Source organism: Oncorhynchus nerka, linkage group LG18 (genome assembly GCF_034236695.1).
Source record: "Oncorhynchus nerka isolate Pitt River linkage group LG18, Oner_Uvic_2.0, whole genome shotgun sequence".
NCBI classification, from domain to species: domain Eukaryota; kingdom Metazoa; phylum Chordata; class Actinopteri; order Salmoniformes; family Salmonidae; genus Oncorhynchus; species Oncorhynchus nerka.
This window is the reverse complement of record NC_088413.1, coordinates 2,883,379-2,890,878: the sequence shown is the minus strand read 5'-3', so window position 1 is coordinate 2,890,878 and position 7,500 is coordinate 2,883,379. Positions and strand designations below refer to the sequence as shown.

The 7,500-nt window shown below is 45.1% G+C and overlaps 1 pseudogene; it reads left to right on the top strand.

Annotated features, from left to right (window-relative positions):
- The window catches only part of LOC135561699 (calcium/calmodulin-dependent protein kinase type II delta chain-like), a 132,915-nt pseudogene that overhangs the window by 45,008 nt on the left and 80,407 nt on the right, over window positions 1-7,500 (top strand).

Sequence of the window (7,500 nt, the reverse complement as noted above, 5' to 3'; positions counted from 1 at the left end):
TCGTTCTGTTCCGATTCACACAGTAAAGTGATACAGTATCAAGTCACTGATTCCTAGAAAGCAGCAGAGAATCCTTATGATGAACCTTAGTAGTAGAATATAAAAGAGTAGATAGAATAAAGTAGATTAAAGTAGAATAGAATAGAATAAAGTAGATTAAAGTAGGGTAGAATATAATAAAGTAGAGTAGAATAGAATAAAGTAGATTAAAGTAGAGTAGAATAGAATATAATAGAATAAAGTAGAGTAGAATAGAATGAAGTAGATTAAAGTAGGGTAGAATATAATAGAATAGAATAAAGTAGAGTAGAATATAATAAAGTAGATTAAAGTAGGGTAGAATATAATAGAATATAATAAAGTAGAGTAGAATAGAATGAAGTAGATTAAAGAAGAGTAGAAAATAATAAAGTGGAGTAGGGTAGAATAAAGTAGAATAGAGTATGGTAGAATATAGTATAATAGAGTAGGGTAGAATATAGTAGAATAGAGTAGGGTAGAATAAAGTAGAATAGAGTAGGGTAGAATAAAGTAGAATAGAGTATGGTAGAATAGAGTAGGGTAGAATAAAGTAGAATATAGTAGGGTAGAATAAAGTAGAATAGAGTAGGGTAGAATAGAGTAGGGTAGAATATAGTAGAATAGAGTAGGGTAGAATAAAGTAGAATAGAGTAGGGTGTATTAAAGTAGACTAGAGTAGGGTAGATTAAAGTAGAATAGAGTAGTGTAGAATAGAGTAGGGTAGTATAAAGTAGAGTAGGGTAGAATATAGTAGAATAGAGTAGGGTAGAATATAGTAGAATAGAGTAGGGAAGAATAAAGTAGAATAGAGTAGGGTAGAATAAAGTAGGGTAGAATATAGTAGAATAGAGTAGGGTGGAATAAAGTAGAATGTAGTGTAGAATACAGTAGAATAGTGTAGGGTAGAATAGAATAGGGTAGATTAAAGTAGAATAGAGTAGGGAAGAATAAAGTAGAATGGAGTAGGGTAGAATATAGTAGAATAGAGTAGGGTAGATTAAAGTAGAATAGAGTAGTGTAGAATAGAGTAGGGTAGTATAAAGTAGAGTAGGGTAGAATATAGTAGAATAGAGTAGGGTAGATTAAAGTAGAATAGAGTAGTGTAGAATAGAGTAGGGTAGTATAAAGTAGAGTAGGGTAGAATATAGTAGAATAGAGTAGGGTAGAATATAGTAGAATAGAGTAGGGAAGATTAAAGTAGAATAGAGTAGGGTAGAAAAAAGTAGAATAGAGTAGGGTAGATTCAAGTAGAATAGAGTAGTGTAGAATAGAGTAGGGTAGTATAAAGTAGGGTAGAATAGAGTAGGGTAGAATAGAGTAGGGTAGAATAGAGTAGGGTAGAATAGAGTAGAATAGAGCAGGGTAGAATAGAGTAGGGTAAAAACAAAAGTAGGGCAAATTAAAGTAGAATAGAGTAGAGTTGAATATCGTAGGACAGAATAAAGTAGAGTAGGGTAGATTAAAGTAGAGTAGAGTAGGGTAGAATATAGTAGGGTAGATTAAAGTAGAATAGGGTAGATCAAAATATAATAGAATAAAGTAGAGTAGAGTAGAATAAAGTAGAATAGAGTAGGGTGGAATAAAGTAGGGTAGAATAAAGTAGAGTAGGGTAGAATAAAGTAGAATAGAGTAGGGTAGAATAAAGTAGAGTAGGGTAGAATAAAGTAGAATAGAGTAGGGTAGAATAAAGTAGAATAGAGTAGGGTAGAATAAAGTAGAATAGAGTAGGGTAGAATAAAGTAGAGTAGAATAAAGTAGAGTAGGGTAGAATAAAGTAGAGTAGGGTAGAATAAAGTAGAGTAGGGTAGAATAAAGTAGAATAGAGTAGGGTAGAATAGAGTAGAATAGAGTAGGGTGGAATAAAGTAGAATAGAGTAGGGTAGAATAAAGTAGAATAGAGTAGGGTAGAATAAAGTAGAATAGAGTAGGGTAGAATAAAGTAGGATAAAGTAGAGTAGAGTAGAATAGAGTAGGGTTGAATATAGTAGGGTAGAATAAAGTAGAGTAGAATAAAGTAGAATATAATAAAATATAGTAGAGTTTAATAAAATAGAGTGGAGAAGTAAAGTACAAATAAAGTACAATAGACTAAAATAAAGTTGAGTGGAATAGAATACAGTAGTATAGAATACAGTAGAATAGAATACAGTAGAATAGAATACAGTAGAAAAGAATACAGTAGACTAGAATACAGTAGTATAGAATACAGTAGAATAGAATACAGTAGTATAGAATACAGTAGAATAGAATACAGTAGACTAGAATACAGTAGAATAGAATACAGTAGAATAGAATACAGTAGAATAGAATAGAATACAGTAGTATAGAATACAGTAGAATAGAATACAGTAGTATAGAATACAGTAGAATAGAATACAGTAGACTAGAATACAGTAGAATAGAATACAGTAGAATAGAATACAGTAGAATAGAATACAGTAGAATAGAATAGAATACAGTAGTATAGAATACAGTAGAATAGAATACAGTAGACTAGAATACAGTAGAATAGAATACAGTAGAATAGAATACAGTATAATAGAATAGAATACAGTACTATACAATACAGTAGAATAGAATACAGTAGAATAGAAAACAGTAGAATAGAATACAGTAGAATAGAATACAGTAGAATAGAATACAGTAGAATAGAAAAAGGGAGAGAGGGAGGAGAAGGGGAGGGAGGGGGGGAGAAAGGGAGGGAGAGGGGGTAGAAAGGGAGGGAGAGAGAGGGAGAGAGAGGCAGAGAGAGGGAGAGAGAGGGGAGAAATGGAGGGAGAGAGGGGAGAGAAAGGGAGGGAGGGAGGTAGAGGGGGATGGGGATGGGGGGAGGGAGAGGGAGGGAGGGAGGGAGAGGGGGAGAGAGAGATGGGTGAAAGGGAGGGAGAGAGAGAGGGGAGAGAAAGGGGGAGGGAGAGAGAGGGGGAGAGGGGCGAAAGGGAGGGAGAGAGATGGGGGAGAGAGGGAGAGAGAGAGGGGAGAGAAAAGAGGGGAGGGAGAGAGAGGGGATGGGGAAAGGGGGAGAGGGGGAAGAGAGAGGGGGGTGAAAGGGAGAGAGGGATAGATAGATGTTAAGAGGAGGAGAAATAGAGGACATGAAGTTTTATTTATAGTAATTTCATCAGTTACCTCTGCCAACTCTGCTGTCCTCCAACACACACACAGTACACCCTCTACGGGCTGACATTTGCATCACAGTCTGTAAAGGATTACCTACAGCACTGTAGTCTATGGAGATACAGAAACAATGAAATACAGGGATTCACTTCTCTCTCTGTCTCTCTCTCTCTCTCTCTGTCTCTCTCTGTCTCTGTCTCTGTCTCTCTCTCTGTCTCTGTCTCTCTCTGTCTCTCTCTCTCTCTGTCTCTCTCTCTGTCTCTGTCTCTGTCTCTCTGTCTCTCTCTCTCTCTCTCTGTCTCTGTCTCTCTCTCTGTCTCTCTCTCTGTCTCTCTCTCTGTCTCTGTCTCTGTCTCTGTCTCTCTGTCTCTGTCTCTCTCTCTGTCTCTGTCTCTCTGCTGTCTCTGTCTCTCTGCCTCTCTCTCTGTGTCTCTCTCTGTGTCTCTCTCTGTGTCTCTCTCTGTCTCTCTGTCTCTGTCTCTTCTTGTCTCTGTCTCTCTCTGTCTATTGTCTGTCTCTGTCTCTTCTCTCTTGTCTCTCTCTCTCTCTCTCTCTCTGTCTCTCTCTCTCTGTCTCTGTCTCTTGTCTCGCTATGTCTCTCTCTGTCTCTCTCTCTCTCTCTCTCTCTCTCTCTCTCTCTCTCTCTCTCTCTCTCTCTCTCTCCCTGTTTGTCATGTTTCCAGACCACCAGAAGCTTGAGAGAGAGGCCAGGATTTGCCGTCTGCTGAAACATCCCAATATTGGTGAGAACAACAACCCTCGTCGACCCCTGGCAACATCTGCTCTGTTTTTATTAGCCTGTTGTGGAAAGGACCACAACAGGTGTGTGTGCAGCCCTGGTCAAATGTAGGGCATCGCATAGAGAATATAATACCGTTTGGGACTTAGACAAGAACATTTCAATATTAGCAGTAATCCTTCTCTATAGAACCTGTTGTCTTTTTCCTCTTGTCTTCTTCTCTTCCCCCCTCTATCCCTTCTCTTCCCCCTCTATCCCTTCTCTTCCCCCCTCTATCCCTTCTCTTCCCCCTTCTCCCTTCTCTTCCCCTTCTCCCTTCTCTTCCCCTCTCTATCCCTTCTCTTCCCCCTCTATCCCTTCTCTTCCCCCTCTATCCCTTCTCTTCCCCCTCTCTCCCCTTCTTCTTCCCCCTCTTCCCTTCTATCCCTTCTCTTCCCCTCTCTATCCCTTCTCTATCCCTTCTCTTCCCCCTCTCTCCCTCCCTTCTCTTTCTATCCCCTCTTCCCTATCCCTTCTCTTCCCCCCTCTCTATCCCTTCTCTTCCCCCTCTATCCCTTCTCTTCCCCTTCTCTTCCCCTCTCTCCCTTCTCTTCCCCTCTATCCCTTCTCTTCCCCCTCTATCCCTTCTCTTCCCCCTCTATCTTCTCTTCCCCCTTCCCTCTTTCCCCCTCTATCCCCCTCTCTCCCTTCCCCCTCTATCCCTTCTCTTCCCCCTCTATCCCTTCTCTTCCCCCTCTCTCCCTTCTCTTCCCCCTCTCTATCCCTTCTCTTCCCCCTCTATCCCTTCTCTTCCCCTCTCTCCCTTCTCTTCCCCCCTCTATCCCTTCTCTTCCCCCTCTATCCCTCTTCTTCCCCCTCCCCCTCTATCCCTTCTCTTCCCCCTCTATCCCTTCTCTTCCCCCTCTCCATTCTTCCCCCTCTATCCCCTCTCTTCCCCTCTATCCCCTCTCTCCCCCTATCCCTCTTCCCTTCTCTCCCCCTCTATCCCTTCTCTTCCCCCTCTATCCCTTCTCTTCCCCCTCTATCCCTTCTCTTCCCCCTCTATCCCTTCTCTTCCCCCTTCTCCCTTCTCTTCCCCCTCTATCCCTTCTCTTCCCCCTCTATCCCTTCTCTTTCCCCCTCCCCTTCTCTATCCCTTCTCTTCCCCCTCTATCCCTTCTCTTCCCCCTCTACTTCTCTTCCCCCTCTATCCCTTCTCTTCCCCTCTATCCCTTCTCTTCCCCTCTATCCCTCTATCCCTTCTCTTCCCCTCTATCCCTTCTCTTCCCCCTCTATCCCTTCTCTTCCCCTCTATCCCTTCTCTTCCCCTCTATCCCCTCTCTTCCCCTCTATCCCTTCTCTTCCCCTCTATCCCTTCTCCCCTTCTCCCCCTCTATCCCTTCTCTTCCCCTCTTCCCTTCTCTCCCCCTCTTCCCTTCTCTTCCCCTCTTCCCTTCTCTTCCCCCTCTATCCATTCTCTTCCCCCTCTTCCCTTCTCTTCCCCCTCTATCCCTTCTCTTCCCCCTCTATCCCTTCTCTTCCCCTCTATCCCTTCTCTTCCCTTCTATCCCTTCCTTATTTTCTATCCCTTCTCTTCCCCCTCTATCCCTTCTCTTCCCACCTCTTCTTCCCCCTCTATCCCTTCTCTTCCCCCTCTATCCCTTCTCTTTCCCCCTCTATCCCTTCTCTTCCCCCTCTCCCCTTCTTCTCTTCCCCTCTATCCCTTCTTTCCCCTCCTTCCCCTCTATCCCTTCTCTTCCCCCCTTCTCTTCCCCCTCTATCCCTTCTCTTCCCCCTCTATCCCTTCTCTTCCCCCTCTTCCCTTCTCTTCCCCTCTATCCCTTCTCTTCCCCTCTCTATCCCTTCTCTTCCCCCTCTATCCCTTCTCTTCCCCCTCTATCCCTTCTCTTCCCCCTCTATCCCCTCTCTTCCCCCTCTATCCCTTCTCTTCCCCCTCTATCCCTTCTCTTCCCCCTCTATCCCTTCTCTTCCCCCTCTATCCCTTCTCTTCCCCCTCTATCCCTTCTCTTCCCCCTTATCCCTTCTTTCCCTTCTCTTCCCCCTCTATCCCTTCTCTTCCCCCTATCCCTTCTTCTTCCCCTCTATCCCTTCTCTTCCCCCTCTATCCCTTCTCTTCCCCCTCTATCCCCTCTTCTCTTCCCCTCTATCCCTTCTCTTCCCCCTCTATCCCTTCTCTTCCCCTCTATCCCTTCTCTTCCCCCTCTATCCCTTCTCTTCCCCTCTATCCCTTCTCTTCCCCCTCTATCCCTTCTTCCCCCTCTATCCCTCTTCCCCTCTATCTATCCCTTCTCTTCCCCCTCTATCCCTTCTCTTCCCCTCTCTTTCCCCCTATCCCTTCTCTTCTATCCCTTCTCTTCCCCTCTATCCCTTCTCTTCCCCTCTATCCATTCTCTTCCCCCTCTATCCCTCTCTTCCCCCTCTATCCCTTCTTTCCCCCTCTATCCCTTCTCTTCCCCCTCTATCCCTTCTCTTCCCCCTTCTCTTCCCTTCTCTTTCCCCCCTCTATCCCTTCTCTTCCCCCTCTATCCCTTCTCTTCCCCCTCTATCCATTCTCATCCCCCTCTATCCCTTCTCTTCCCCCTCTATCCCTTCTCTTTCCCCTCTATCCCTTCTCTTCCCCCTTCTCTTCCCCTCTATCCCTTCTCTTCCCTCTCTTCCCCCTCTATCCCTTCTCTTCCCCCTCTATCCCTTCTCTTCCCCCTCTATCCCTTCTCTATCCCCTCTCTTCCCCCTCTATCCCTTCTCTTCCCCTCTATCCCTTCTCTCCCCCCTCTATCCCTTCTCTTCCCCCCCTATTTCTTCCCTTCCTTTCTCTATCCCTTCTCTTCCCCCCTATTTCTTCTCTTCCCCCTCTATCCCTTCCTTCCTTTTCTCTATCCCTTCTCTTCCCCCCCTCTATCCCTTCTCCCCCCCCTATTTCTTATTTTCCATTCTCTATCCCTTCTCTTCCCCCTCTATCCCTTCTCTTCCCCCTCTATCCCTTCTCTTCCCCCTCTATTCCTTCTCTACCCCCCCTCTATCCCTTCTTTCCCCCCCTTCTCTTCCCTCTCTATCCCTTCTCTTCCCCCTCTATCCCTTCTCTTCCCCCTCTATCCCTTCTCTTCCCCTCTCTATCCCTTCTCTTCCCCCTCTTCCCCCCTCTATCCCTTCTCTTCCCCTCTATCCATTCTCTTCACCCCTCTATCCCCTCTCTTCCCCCTCTATCTCTTCTCTTCCCCCTCTATCCCTTCTTTCCCTCCTTCCCCCTCTATCCCTTCTTTCCCCCTCTATCCCTTCTCTTCCCCTCTCTTCCCCCTCTCTCCCTTCTCTATCCCCTCTCTTCCCCCTATCCCTTCTCTTCCCCCTATTTCTTCCTTCCTTTCTCTATCCCTTCTCTTCCCCTCTATCTATCACTTCTCTTCCCCCTATTTCCTCTCTTCCCTTCTCTATCCCTTCTCTTCCCCTATCCCTTCTCTTCCCCTCTATCCCTTCTCTTCCCTCTCTTCCCCTCTCTCCTTCTCTTCCCCCTCTATCCCCTCTCTTCCCCCTCTATCCCTTCTCTTCCCCTATTTCTTCCTTCCTTGATCTCTGAGTCCCTTCTCTTCCCCCTCTATCACTTCTCTTCCCCCTATTTCCTGATCTTC